The 14,041-nt window shown below is 43.7% G+C and overlaps 2 long non-coding RNA genes across 5 annotated transcripts; one reads left to right on the top strand and one right to left on the bottom strand.

Annotated features, from left to right (window-relative positions):
• Nucleotides 1–682: 682 nt before the first annotated feature.
• LOC143694173 (uncharacterized) lies at nucleotides 683–10,663 on the bottom strand. Of its 3 annotated transcripts, XR_013182511.1 has the most exons (4): nucleotides 10,582–10,663; nucleotides 8,740–8,933; nucleotides 8,546–8,646; nucleotides 683–2,973 (listed from the first exon to the last, which is right to left on the bottom strand). It is a non-coding gene; the product is annotated as an uncharacterized LOC143694173 (long non-coding RNA). The 3 variants fall into 3 exon arrangements; XR_013182512.1 differs by lacking the exon at nucleotides 8,740–8,933; XR_013182513.1 differs by lacking the exons at nucleotides 683–2,973; nucleotides 8,740–8,933 and adding an exon at nucleotides 2,998–3,195.
• On the top strand, nucleotides 5,849–13,490 carry LOC143694174 (uncharacterized). 2 transcript variants are annotated; one of them, XR_013182515.1, is made up of 5 exons: nucleotides 5,849–6,154; nucleotides 7,826–7,979; nucleotides 10,587–10,908; nucleotides 12,533–12,752; nucleotides 13,338–13,490. It is a non-coding gene; the product is annotated as an uncharacterized LOC143694174 (long non-coding RNA). The 2 variants fall into 2 exon arrangements; XR_013182514.1 differs by lacking the exon at nucleotides 5,849–6,154 and having other exon boundaries at nucleotides 7,689–7,979.
• Nucleotides 13,491–14,041: the final 551 nt, after the last annotated feature.

The raw sequence follows: 14,041 nt of genomic DNA, 5'->3' as shown, positions 1-14,041 counted from the left end.
TGTGCTTGGTGCCTGGCACTCAGCAGCACCACGGGAGCTGAATCCAAGGTGGGGGTTTTACACAAGCCCATTTAGCAGATTCTTCTGAATAGCAAATATGTTTAAATGAGGCTCAGCCCATAAGCAAGAGGCAATAAAATTAAAATCTAAAAAAAAATTTTAAAAAATGGCAACAGAAAAATATTGCCCAACTTCTCCCATTGGGATTTTGCAAATATTGACAACTGGGTCATAAATATCAGCCCCAGGGTCTTGAATGGAGAGATTCCAAATATTATCCTTAGTCTTCTTCAGGAACAAGACCCCTCAGATCAGGAGTTCTGGTGCTGCCCATAACCTCCTGATTTCTTAGGAACAATCTGAAAATGACTCCTGCAGTAATGTCCTGGTCAAGTAGATAAATAACAGGCATGACATGTCCCTCTGCCAGGGGCTTGCAGCATGAAGGGTGTCTTTATGGGTGTTATAAAAGGCATCATTTCTGTAGTGCTGTTTTGCATTCTCCTATTGCTGATCTTTTTTCCTTACCATCTGTTGCTCTTCTGAAGCTAGAAACCACATCCTGAAGGAGAAGAAAGGATTCTTAGGCAATTTAGGCAAACTCATATTTCTACTCCCATCTCTTCTTTTCAATATGGAAGTGAAACTTCTAAAAGGTCTTTTCCAGACAAAAATGAGCATCAGGAGGGATCTTCTAGGTCCCATCACCATGGTGTTTTAGAGTATTGCTGCCTAGAGCTAAAGTGTGAATTGAGATGTGAATTTTGGATTTAGATTTGGTCACTTTTGACCAGAATGATACTTTTGATGTCTTTTTGATGGTACATTTTGGATGACATTGGCTTGAGTTAAGAGAGCAATCAATCAAATGCAGTGAGCCCTCAGAGGCTGAATCTGCTCTTCTTTTCCATCCATAATGTCCCAGTTAGCAGTAGTTTAAAATAATTACAACTTTCAATTCTGAGGCTGATTTTTACAGTTGAGTTTTTCTTGTTGAAGTTTGTAATGTTCAGATCATTTTGCTTTTTCATGCACTTTCCTGCTTAAGATCTCTCAGCAACTTACAGTGATTAATGGAAGCTGCAGCACACTCTCACATGACAGAGGAGACACAGGATTACAGCAGTTTCTTCTTCAAGAAATGAAAATTGCACTCTCTAAGCCACTAGAATAAAGTAACTGGTGATGAACATTGACTTTAATGGCTACTGGGGATGGCTCATTCCACTACTAAAATCCAGCCACTTGTCAGATGAGAACACATCTGCCACCCAGCCATCTGCAGCCACAGAGAAAAGCAGCTTGGAGATGGCAGTGTCAGGGTCACAGTGCAACAGAAATGGAAACTGACCTTCAACAGAAGCAGCTTCCCTAGCCTGAAAATTATTTTACTTAAAATTTTAAAATAAAATATAAAATAAATATTTTTAAAGGACTGACATCTTTCAGTTAGGAACAGTTCAAAGCAAAATGTTTTCACCAAGTTCAGAATAAATATTGGGAAATGTAATTTGTTTTTAGAGTCTATCCATTTCTGAAAACACTCTTGGACTTGCAGTATTTTCAGTGCAGTGGAAATACTACTTATAACACCAACAACCCAGAGATGAGCCCCAAGACACTCTGCAGATGGATGGGAAGAGATATCCCATGTACCAAAAAACTTGGAGCCCAAAGAGATGAGTCAGGCAAAGACTGGAGAGAGATGGCAAAGACCAACCAGCTAGTCCAGGTCCTACAAATCCCATTCAGATGTGTCTTTTATGGAATCCCACTTTCTGATGTTTTTTTCTTTGCTTTCAGTTGCAAAGGACTCTCAGCTGGTACTTTGGCCAGGCCTGAAGGTTAGGCTTTAATTCCTGATGTTTAATTCTTTTGTATGATTATAATTGGCTCAGGCTTAGAATGAAAATAGAATCACAGAATGGTTTGGGTTGGAAGGGACCTTAAAGATCATCCAGTTCCAAACCCCTGCCACAGGCAGAGACACCTTCCACTAGACTAGCTTGCTTCAAGCCTCATCCAGCCTGGCTCTGAGCACTTCCAGGGATGAGCAAATGATTTCTATTTAATGTGTTTGGCATTCATTCTCTCGCCTAAAGGGTAGCTCAGGTGAGTTTCCTGGCAAATGCAGCCTATTTTCTTTAGAGAAGTAAAAGCCATTATGCAAATCTGGGAGCCTCAGGACTTGTTTCTCCCTCAGCCTTGCAGATAGAGCCAGCTCCACTGAGTGCATGGCTCTGTGGGCTGCCCTGATAGCATCCCATTCATGCCCTGACAAAGCAAAGCCCCACAGCCATGGTTAATGTGACACAGATTAAAGACATCCTTTGCTAGGCAGCTTTCAGCCAGCACAGCAGAGCTCCTGCTGCCTGAAAGCAGTTGGGAAGAAACACCTTTAGTGACCCAGGCAATACCCAGCCATCCCATGCACTCATTGCCCAGGGAAGAGACCTCTTATCTGTGAAAAAGCGCATGGCAGGATCAGTTTAAATATGTTAAGTTCCCTCTGAACACAACCAAACATCACAGCTTGAGCCCTTCAGCCAGGATTTCCTGGATCTTTGAACATCCTGCTCTGGGCTCACAAGGACCTGAGCCAACCCTGAGCCTCTGTGTGTTGCACAAGGGAACCCTCTGGAGAAACAGCACATCACTCTTCAGTGATAAAAGCATCTCCTGCCCTTCCTCTAGCTGTTAATAGATATGCAAAAATTCCCTGCTCTGCATAACCAACAAGCATAGTTGTCTGGAGGGCATGTCCTCCTCTGTGAACACGAGACCTTGAGCTGCTGGTGGTGGCTGTGGGCTGCCCAGGGTGGCCCCCATCACTGGGAAGGGATGCTCAGCCCTTTCCAGGCTCTCTGCCATGTCACCCAGCAATGAAGCTCTCAGCTGTAGAGTACATGAGTGGGAGACATGCTGGGAAGCATCAATTTTTATCGTCTGATGAAGCCTCACGTACAAAATCTCCTGGAAAAAGGAACTAGTCAGAGGTGGAAGAGACTCCTTGACACAAGGCAAAAATAACATTCCCATCTCCCTCTCCAGCTGAGCCCAAGAAGTTGTGCAGGCACACTGGGGCACCCAGCTTGGCACAGGAATCAGCCCCACAGTGCTGCAAGGGCCATAGACAGCAAGACAGAAGGCACAGGCTGTGGGGCCCCCTGTGAGCCCAAGGTGGTGGGTTCATGCCTGGAAAACACTCAAATGATTGTTAGAAGAGGTTTGTAGCATTCACATTCTCTGAAAAAAATCCCTTCACCCAGAATTTTTCTCCTGGGAAGCTGAGAAGCCTCAGAGAAAAGAAAAACAATTCTTATCTCATTTGCTTCTCCTGTGTTTTTCTCAAGTGGAATGTGGTTGGAGATTGTTTACCCACAGGTGATTGTTTCATTGGATTCTGCTGTGAGTTGTTTTGACTCTTTGGCCAATCAGACTCTTGTCTTTTCAGAGTCACAAGTTTTCATTATTATCTTTTTAGCATTTAGTAAGTATTTTTTCTGCATCCTTTAGTATAGTATAGTATTCTTTAATATAATATAGTATCATAAAGTAATAAATTAGCCCTCTGAGAACATTGAGTCGGATGCATCATTCCTGCCTTCGCTGGGACATTTCCCAGCAAATACAATCGAGGTTTTTCATTATTTGCAGCAGACTTCCCCTCATTGTGGTGTTGCCCATTTCCTTTGTCCTGGAAGAGAGGTGGGTTCAGCAAGGCTGGGAAAGCAGGGAAGAGTGGAGCTAAGTTAAAGTCTAATTATGGATTTAGTTGTCTAAAGCTTTCAAATCAAGTTGGCCTTGAGGTACAAAGACTGGCTCTTAAGGATCTCAGAGGAGAGGCCATCCCAACTGGTGGAGGCCAGAAGATGTTGGTTTGTCCTTGAAGCTGTGTCAGAGTAAAAATGAAAGGCCAAGATGAACAGCTGGGATGGGTCTCAGCACAAACCAGCCTCCCACGCCTGTCAGGAACCAGGGTGACCTTCAGTGCCTGCCCACCCATCCTCAGCCATAGTGGATGTAAGGATGGGACACAATTAGCCCATAAAGACATAAAATGTGACTGTCTGGTGAAAGCTGAGTCAGGATTTGGCAATTCAGGGCTAACCAGGGCCAGTGAAACATCTCAGGAGAAAAGCAGCAGGGGCGGCGGGGGCTGAAAATAACGAATGTGATGACAAGCTGGAGGGTGGGAACTGCTGGAGAAGGTGATCTGAAGAACAGACAACCAAACAGACAATCTAAAGACAAGAATCCACTGGGTGAAATAAAGGCAGGAGCAATGGAGCAGTGGAGGCAGCAGGGCAGGCAGTGTGAGACAGTAGCTGACAGGCAGGGCAGGCGGTCAGAGGGAGGCAACACCTGAGCATCAATCTGTCATTCCTCTGGTATTTATTCCCCTCCACTTCCCCTTTGATTAAATAATTGTCTTTTCATCCAAAAACCCCTTTTGTCTCTGCTACTGGCAGCCTCACTGTTTATTACCTAACCCAGCCCTCTCTAAAGTCATCCTTCCCATCACTACCCACTCACAGCATTCAAATGTTCATGCCCCATCTCATCCAAAGCCAGCCCAGTGCTCCTAAAACTCAACATGCTCCCGTGTTTTCCACTGCTGTGACACCACTCATCACATCACCAAGCAGCTGTGCAGATGTGCCCTGAATAAGGCACATTCCTGCAGGTCCCACGTGTTCAGGGAGCCTCAGGCTCTGGGAAAAAGCAACATGCATGACCCTCATAGCTCATCTTGGGTCCAGGGCAATGTGGGTACAGCACCAGAACTTCCTTATCCCCACCTGTTACAACAGAAAACTGCTGGGGGAAAAAAGAAACAACAAAACCCAAAAGCAATTACCTGTGGTATTTGGGATAACGTATGCCCTGACAGCTGAAAAATGTCACAACCAGCTCTCTATGCATCTGTGACAAAGCAGCTGGCAACTGCTCCAGGTCACAGCCAACCTTTGCTGAACTCAGGCTGGCCCCACAGAAATTAACTCCTCTGGCCCCAAATTCCTGCCCGCACAGTCCCACACCTTTCCCACCACATGGCCATGAGCTTGGAGAAGGGAACAGTTTGCACCCTGAAAAGGACAAAGAAATCACAATTTTGAGTGGAATCCAGTAAAGAGCTTGGAATCAGAAGGGGAGAAAAAAATAATAATAATAAGAAGAAAAAGAGCTCCCCCAAATCTCCCAAGTGTTTAATTTTTCCTTCTCCAAGATTTACTAATTTTCAGCTGTCATACAAAATTTGAAGACTCCAAATAGAAGAAATACCATCAGAATGGTAAAAAAGCTCCCACATAACCTCAAACTACTTTTGAGCAGGGACAGAACTAATTAGGAAATCTTGTTTTTCTTGGTCAGGACAGTCCTAGAAAGAACATAATTTAGAATTGTTGTTTGCTTTGGCCCTGTCAATGAAAACAGAATTGTTTTCAGTGGGATTCACAACCAGCTTGTAAGTTTCTTGGAGAACAAGAAGGAAAAGATATGCAAAACTTTTCCTTCTGCCACAGCTGGCTCCTCAGCAGAGTAACCAAGGCAAAGGCAGAACACAGGAAGAAAAAAAATGGAATTTTAAAAAAATTTTCAAAATCCCTGTTGGAGTTGTTCTTAATAAAAGATGTCATGGCTCCTTTTCTAAAGTCTGTTCTTGAAAATTCTCTAAACCCAAATTTTCAATCACTGGAAACTACTTATTTTCCATGTACTATTTTCAAAATGCAAAATCGTGGAGAAGAAAAGCACCCAGTTCAGCCATTTCAAGAGGATTTTTTTTTGGCAGAACCGAACTCCATGTTTGGGACAGTTGCCACAAGACTCTGTGTTTGGAACATTTAGCTTGTAGCTCCTGGCAGCTCTGGGAGACACAAGGTGCTGCTCAGAACAAGATATTCCCATTTCTCAGCTGTGTGAAGATGCAACACCATGAGCCCCTTCTGTTACTTTGCTCCAGCATCTGGAGAAGGAGAGAGGGAAAAACCTTATTTTGTATAATGATGCACAGGCTCAGCACAAAGGAGGAGCCAGGATATACATCAGGACCAAGGAAGAAATATTCTTTCAACTGACAGTTTTCATTGGATAAGGAATAATTTGAATCCTCAGCAACTGAAAAGTACGATTTTTTTAATCCAAAGAGGTAAAAAAACTCAGCCTTTCTCATTTTTCTCAGTGAAATTTTGCTGGAAAGGAATATAGAAATTCCAGCAAATGTGTTGAAAATGTTCTATGTGACTTTTTGTTTTTTTAATTGTGGGGGGAGGTGTTGAAAGGGAAGTTTAAAAAAATAAACTTACCACCTGTCTTTTCAGCTTGTGGGTGTCAAGCTTACAGAAAAAAACTAACAGCAATGTCAAAATCATAGCCAAATTTAGAGCAAACATCACTTTTCATATGAACCAACCACATTATTATGCAACTTTTAAAAATGACAGATGATAGTTATTGAAAGTAAATGATAATGAGTGTTCAGATGGAAGTGTTAGAAAATGCATAGGCAAGCATACAACTTAAGCTTGCAATTTGTATGTGTTGAATGGAGGCTGTAAACTATATATTTTAAGTGAAATGAGAGTGAAATGTTCCCTAGAAGAGCTGAGCCCTACAAGTTAAATTAGCCATTCACATGCTGAGTTCCTAAATAGATGTCAAATTTCATGTGCATGCACATATTATAGATAATTATTTTAAAAAATAACATTTAATTTTATTAAACATTTTATTTTGTTAAATAATATAAATACATCAGTGTGTGTACATAAATATATGCACACACACATACCTATGGATTAATTTTTTTAAGGTATTTATGGGTGAATGTGCACACACACATCTCTATATGTGTTGGTGGAGGCCTGCATCTTGTGCACATATGACTGATCCTATTTTGACATAATGGATTTGTAAAATAGGGTGGCAAAGACCTATAAAAATGAACTCTGCTGCAAGGACAAATTAGCATGTAGTGAGAGCCCTGCAGAGGATATCAAGCAACCAGATATTTCAGCCCACAATGTCCTGCAACAAAGAGATTGCTCCAATTGCCTGCAGTCATAATTTTTAAAGATGAGAAACTAATTAGCAGCATTATCAGCATAACTTTATCAAAAATTCGGTATTTTTCCCAAGTTGGAACATGAAGTGCACAGGGAAAACGTTGACTTTAACAACATAATAAGAGGGCCTCAGTGGGTTCTCATAATAATAATAATATCAATAACAAAAGCAACAATAGTAGATAAGATAGGTTTTATCTTTTTCCACAGTGGTTGGTGGCACATCCCAGGTACCTGTATCAGTCTTTCTTCCTCTGGCCAGGAATACAAAGAAATTAATTCAATCCCATCCCAGTTTACTGAAAATATTTGAAATCTACCTCAGGGTCCATTATAGAGGGATGCAAGGACAGAGAGGACCAATTTTGGTGGAGTCAAAAGAAGAAGTGAGAAGAGATTCCTGGAGCAAGCTACTCTCAGAGCTGCATGTTGGGGAGAACAAGCTGAGGAATGAACCTACACAAATTAACCTGCACCTCTGGGCACAGCACAGATGGCCCAGGGCAAGCTGAAAATCAAACCATTGGAGTAGATGCACTTTCAGGCTGAAAAAAAAATCCTGAAAACAAACAACACAAAAAAAAAAAAAAAAAAAAAAAGGAGTCTTCTCCTGGTTTCAGCTGGGATAGAGTTAATTTTCTTCCTCATAGCTGGTACAGTGCTGTGTTTGGGATTCAGGATGAGGATAATGTTGGTAACACACTGCCATTTCAGTTGTTGCTAAGAAGAGTTTATCTAAGTCAAAGACTTTTCAGTTTCCCAGGCTCTGCCAGGGAGGAGGTGCTTGGCCAGGACAGCTGACCCAGGCTGGCCAAAGGGATATTCCACCCCACAGGACACCATGCTCAGTGCAGAAACAGGGGCAGAGCTGGCCAGGGGCTCTGACTGCTGGACATCAGCCAGGGAGTGGTGAGCAATTGTGTTCTGCATCACTTTTCTTTTTTCTATTTTATTCCTCTCTCTCTCTCTGTCCTTTCCATTACTATTATTATCATTATTATATTTTGCTTTGTTTCAATTATTAACCTCTTCTTATCACAATCAGTGAGTTTTACTTTTTTTCCAATTCTCCTCCCCATTGGGGCAGGGGGTGGGAGTGAATGAGTAGCTGTGAGGTACTTAGCTGCCAGCTGGGGTTAAACCATGACATTGTCTCCTTTCACTGTGATAAAGATGGAACAACTCCATGATCTATCCATCAACAACCCTTCACTCTCAACCAGGGTCATCAGAGATGTCTGAAGTCCAGGGACAAATAAACTTTCACAGCCAACCACAGATTTTTTAAATCGATATTAATTAATTAATCAAATCAATAAATTATTTTAAAATCAATATTAATTAATTGATCTAATGTCAATATTCAGGCCAGAGAAGTGCAAGCAGTGATAACACACTCAGAAAAACACTGTTTTATGTAGCTTTTGTTTGCTGTCTGGTGTTGTCAACTGTCATGATTTTACCAAGAAACTCACAGTAACTGGTACTTTTCCTGCTGGCCAGCATTCCTGAAATTGTATTTGTACTTCATGTGTCATTGAAAGCTTGAAAATTTCAGTCTTGTGTGTACCTCCACCTAAAAAGAAAGCAAAAGCAGTTTTAGTTTTCTTTTTAATCTTCATTTTCAAGCCATTGTTGGAATTCATGGGGGTGAAAAGTTATTCTGGACCTTGTATCACTGAGCACCCAGTGAGAGAGGTTTCCACTGTGGGTTTTGAGGTTTTACATGAGAAACCCACTCCCAAACTGTGCATACCAGGAGCTGCAGGAGCCAACAGAGGGCAAAATTATCCCTGCTGGCACCTTGAGCAGATGATTGAACCTGAGGCTCCAACAACTGGACTTGGGAAATGTCACAGGAGCCTGAAGAATAATAAAAACATGGAAATATCTCCTGAGGGAATGCATGTCACTCAACACTCCCATCAAGGAAATTGCAGACAAATTTCAACTGACAAACACACACCCCCCCCAGGAGCAGCACCACCCTGGGTGCCAAACCCATCACACTGGGGAGCAGTGATTGCTGCACCCCTCCAAACTGCGGCCTCATCGCTCGGGGCCAGAGCATCCATAGGAGACCAACAAGCCCCAGGCCATGCAAACTGCCACACTTCCTGCAAAAACACCCTTCCTCAAATCCCCAAATCAGAAACAGCCCTCACAGGAAAGGAAAACTCTGTTCTTGCCCTTCCCCTCCCACCCAGATGCCACAAGGAAAGAGGAAGGGAGAGAGGAACCAAAGCTTTGCAAGGAACTTTCCCATCCAGAGAGCAGAGGGCAGCAACATTTCTTGAACAGTGCTCTGGACTCCTGGGTGTTGTGTCACCTCTGAATGGAGTGAAATCAGCCCAGGGGAGTTTTGCCAAAGTAATCCCTGAGGTGAGGCTGCTGCTCACACAGAACCCCTTTCTCACTTTGGGAATGGTCAGTTCAGCTGAGCCCTCAGCACTGCCCACAAGGGCGGCCATGGATGGGGCAGGGACTTGAGCAAAGCACATGGATTTCTTCAACAACTTCCATGGCTTTTGACTTGCTCTTCTGTCCAAAAACTGAGTCTGGAAACACACCTGGATGCACATCAAGGTAGAGGGAGAGGAGAGTTATAAAAATCACTGGAAATCCATGTAGCATCTAAACTATTTTCTCTGCAGATTTAATCAAAGCATCCTCCAAAGCCCATCCATTTGGAGCATTTTATTTGAAAAACAAATGAGGTGGTGTGACCTCAGCTCTGAGGCACCAGATTTAAATAACACTGTGGGGTTTTGGTGCCTGGGTTCCCAACAGATCCCACAAGGCAAGTCAGCTCCACTGGAAGTTAAGCTTAGGGCATGGGGCTGGCAGGTATGACATGAGACCTAAACAAGACTCTTTTTCTGGACTGACACCTGCATTGGGTCAAACAAATGAAGCCCTGACTGTCTGCTCTGCCCTGACTGTGCTGCTCCCTAGATCAGCTTCATCTCCACTGAAAATAATGGGAGCTAAAGGCTAAAGAGCTAAAGAGCATTTACAGAGAAACTTAATGTAGGTGTCACTTCAGGCTGAAAGCCTCCCTGAGTTCTAGAACTAAAAGGACAACCCACACGTTTTTACCCATCTGCTTTAATGGAGAATTTCCAATTGTCTACCTGCAAAGATGGGAGAGCAGGCACAGGGTGAAGATGGCTGATTGTATGAGCCTTAGGGTGTAGTCCTCTTTACATCCCATCAGCTGGGAAGGCCACTGGCCAACAAACTGACAGGCATCCCAGACAGAGGGAAGCAGCTCATGCTGGTTACCAAACCAGCCCAGCAACTCCTGGAGCTGCCCAGAGACTGTGGCCAAAGCTGGGCCAAGCCTGCAGACTTGCTGATCTGGGATGTGACTTTGGTGAGAGCAGAGGTGTCTGTGTTGTGAAGAACAAGCTCTATCATCTGTGTAAATGGTTCACATGGCCAGCAGGGTTTTTGCTAGAGCAGTGTAGAGCCTGGGGGATTTACACTTCACTCTTATCCCTCTACTCACCACAGAGCTCTGGTCTTGTGAGCAGCAAAGGACCCACCAGCCACCAGCTGGAGAGTTCCAATGCAGCCAGCTCCAGACCCTTCCCACTGGGTGTTGGTTCATCTCTACAAAAGCAGAGATCCCACCATTCCTCCTGACGAGTCCAGTTGCACACCCCATGTATCATGGTCATCTGTGGATGATGCTTGAGAAAACATCAGTGAAAGAGCAGAGGGGCTGAGAGGTGCAATATTGCTGAGCTCAAAGGGACAGCAGCAAGGATTCTCCTGAAACTCACCTAAAATCTTCATCACTCATCACTGGGAAGGCTGGACCAGCTAGAAAGAGGTGAGACACCTTTTTTTTTAAAGGATAGACATATTTTCAGAGGCTGTGTTGGGACAGCTGGAAAGCCCAAAGAAGCAAGAACTGCTAAGAGGCAATGGCCTTCTGATACATGAAAACTGTGCTGGAAAAGGCAAGGGGCAGTCTGTTCTCCAGGTCCAGGGCATATAGGACAATTCATAGGATTAAGTTAAAAAGAGGAAGATTCAGTTTAAACATGAGGGGAAAAACTTTCCAGTGGCTGGGATAATAGAGAACTGGAATAAATTTTTCTGATGTTGAGAGGTTTATGGCCCTATAACTTTTGGGATTTAAAATAATATAGTCTATTTACACTACTTACAGTATCATTGCATTTACATGGTTTTACATATTCTAATAGTGACTTACCAGCACCTGCCTGCTTCTTTTTGAAGCTGTGCAATATTTATCGAAGTATAGCACATAAAAATGATGCCTAAGTTTGGAAAAAAGTTTTTGCAAGTCCCAAGTGGACAACATTCTGCAAAATTCAGCAAAAAAAATTTGCAACTGCTTTCTGCATTCCCTGTTCCAGCCCAGAGCTGCAATGAGTTATGGTAGCTTGGGGAATGTGGGATCTTTCAGCAACCTGCTCACCTACTCTGATGTGGTTCTTCACCTTGATAAAACTCTTTTCTCTTACACATAAATATAAGCACACACATATGCATAGAGATTTTTAAAGGTCTTTAAAGTCAATCCCGACAAGTGGAAACAAAGAATATTATTTGAGATGGGCCAAACAGATTGGATTAAAAAAAAAAAAAAATGAAACCGGCAACAAACAGCCCTTCAGTGCCCACGTGCCAACTTTAATCCCCTCGTTAATTAAAAACGGCCGAATTATAACCCCTTTCAAAAATTAGGTTTATAGCAGAAACGCCAACTTGAACAGACCCTTCAGTGCTGCCGCCTCCAGAACACAACCGCGGAACGGCGAAACATATTGGCACCTCCTGGATCTGCCATTGGAATATGCGCTCGCTGCCGTCTCTCCCTGTTAATTGCTGTGTGCAAAGCGGTCCCGGCACAGCCTCTTTATCTGCGAGCCTCAGCAGCGCTGCCGGCGGCCGCTCCCTCCGGAGGCCCGGCTTGGCCGGGGCTGCCGGGCTCCGCTGCCAAGCGCGGCCGGGCCGGGCCCTCACGGCAGCGGCGGCAGCGGCACGCTTGGCTCCCGGGCCGCCCTTGGCTTCCCGGGCCGATCCTTGGCTTCCCGGGCCGCCCTTGGCTCCCCGGGCCGCCCTTGGCTCGCTGCTCTCCCGGCTGGCGAGGGCTGGGCACCAGCTTGCGGCCTCGCTGGGCGGGATGCGATGCTCCCTGCCCGGCTGCAGCCGCTCCTCGCCTCCCTCGGCAGGAGAGGAGCGATCCCGAGCTCCTCACTTCGAGCGTTCCCCTCAGGGTAGCTCACTTCGCAGGCTGCTTTTCGCTTGTGTCCTCTGATGTCCGTTTGTTCTGTGCTTAAATTAAGAGCTTTACGAAGCGAGGTTGCTCTTAATTATGAGTTTCTACAGTAGCTTTTATGGTGCAACAGCACCCTGATATCAGCTGTTCAAACCTGTCAGCTGAAGGGGAAATGCAGCCCGTAAAATGGCTCCTGCCTTTGCAGATGGATTCCCTGTATGAATCCAGGACCAGGGGCCAGATCTCCACTGGAGCCGTGCCAGTCCACACCAGCTGTCAGCACAGCCACCGAGGATCAGATAATTCTGTGCCACCCCGTCTCTTCATCACAACTGTCAGCTCAGGCCCCACCACAGAATATTTATTAGTGGTGACAATGGGAAAGAATAGAAATATCAACTCTAAGGTTGACTTTTGCAAAGTCAGTAAGTAAAAAAATATACCGTTTTGTCCTCATAAAGGGATCAAACTTGTTGGAAAAGATAGAGGGGGAAAAAACAAATCCTTAGGGCTTAGGGGGTAGGTTTGCTTTTTGTTTAATGAAGGATTGGCAAAGGACTTACACTGCATGAAACCAGACATTGCTCTCAAATTCAGATGCTGAGAAATGAAGCAGTCAGTGAAAGCACTGAAGCACTGGTGTATCCATGGGTCTGACCATGCAGAAGTTACAAACAACTAAGTGCTAAGGGTTGCTGTGTACTGAGAGACACTCTGAAGTCTTTGCATTTACATACCAGCTGTCATCAAGGCTTAACCAAAGTGTTTCCAATTTCTTTTTATTATATTTTATGTTGTGTTTATGTGTTGGAAATCAAGGCACAGAGCCTGCAAGTCAGAGTGAGAAAAAGGACAAAGACAAATTAAGTGAGGTGCCAGTGGAATTCAGGTGCTTAAATGCACAGAAAGCAATATTTAAACTCTCTGCTGCTGTCTAAACTTAGAGATATCTAAATGCCTACCATGCAATTCTTCACTAATCAAAAGTATCTTTATTTTCTCCTCTACAGTAAGTTGAATAATTTGCAATCCACACTGACGGCCCTCAGTCCAAGCTCCTCCATCCCACAGCCAAGCCTTGCCATGATCCAGTATGGAAACAGGGAAGGACAAAGGAAGGAATGACGAGGAGGAAATGATGCATCTGATTCCATCTTATCAGAAGGCTAATTAATTACTTTTATATAATATTTATACTTTTTTATAATATTTTATATAATATATCATATTTTATATATATAAAAATAAAAAATACACATTATATATATAATATATATTATGTGTGTGTATATATATATAATATATATATATTATTCTATACTATATTACACTATATTACATTACATCTAAACTGAATCTGCCAAGCACTCAACTCTGCACACACCTGCACAGAATCTCATGACTGTGAGCCGACAGTCCTGACACACACACACACATACACACACATGGCCCTGATAGGCCAAGGAAACGAAACACCATCGCTCTGAGTAAGCAATCTCCATATTGCATTCTACTTTTGCACAAACACAGGCACAGCAAATTATAAGAATTGTTTTTCCTTTCTCTGAGGTTCAGAGAATGTGAAACCCGGAAATATTCTTGGGAAGAATTGTGCCTTGCTCTTCTCTGTGAAGAGAAATGTGGCAACAATCCAGCACCTCCCCTTCCCACTAAACTGGGGCCAATTCCAGGGCAAAAGAGCAAAACTCCCTGT

Source organism: Agelaius phoeniceus, chromosome 5 (genome assembly GCF_051311805.1).
Source record: "Agelaius phoeniceus isolate bAgePho1 chromosome 5, bAgePho1.hap1, whole genome shotgun sequence".
NCBI lineage: Eukaryota > Metazoa > Chordata > Aves > Passeriformes > Icteridae > Agelaius > Agelaius phoeniceus.
The sequence above is the reverse complement of the archived record's forward strand: the minus strand, read 5'-3'. Positions and strand labels throughout refer to the sequence as shown.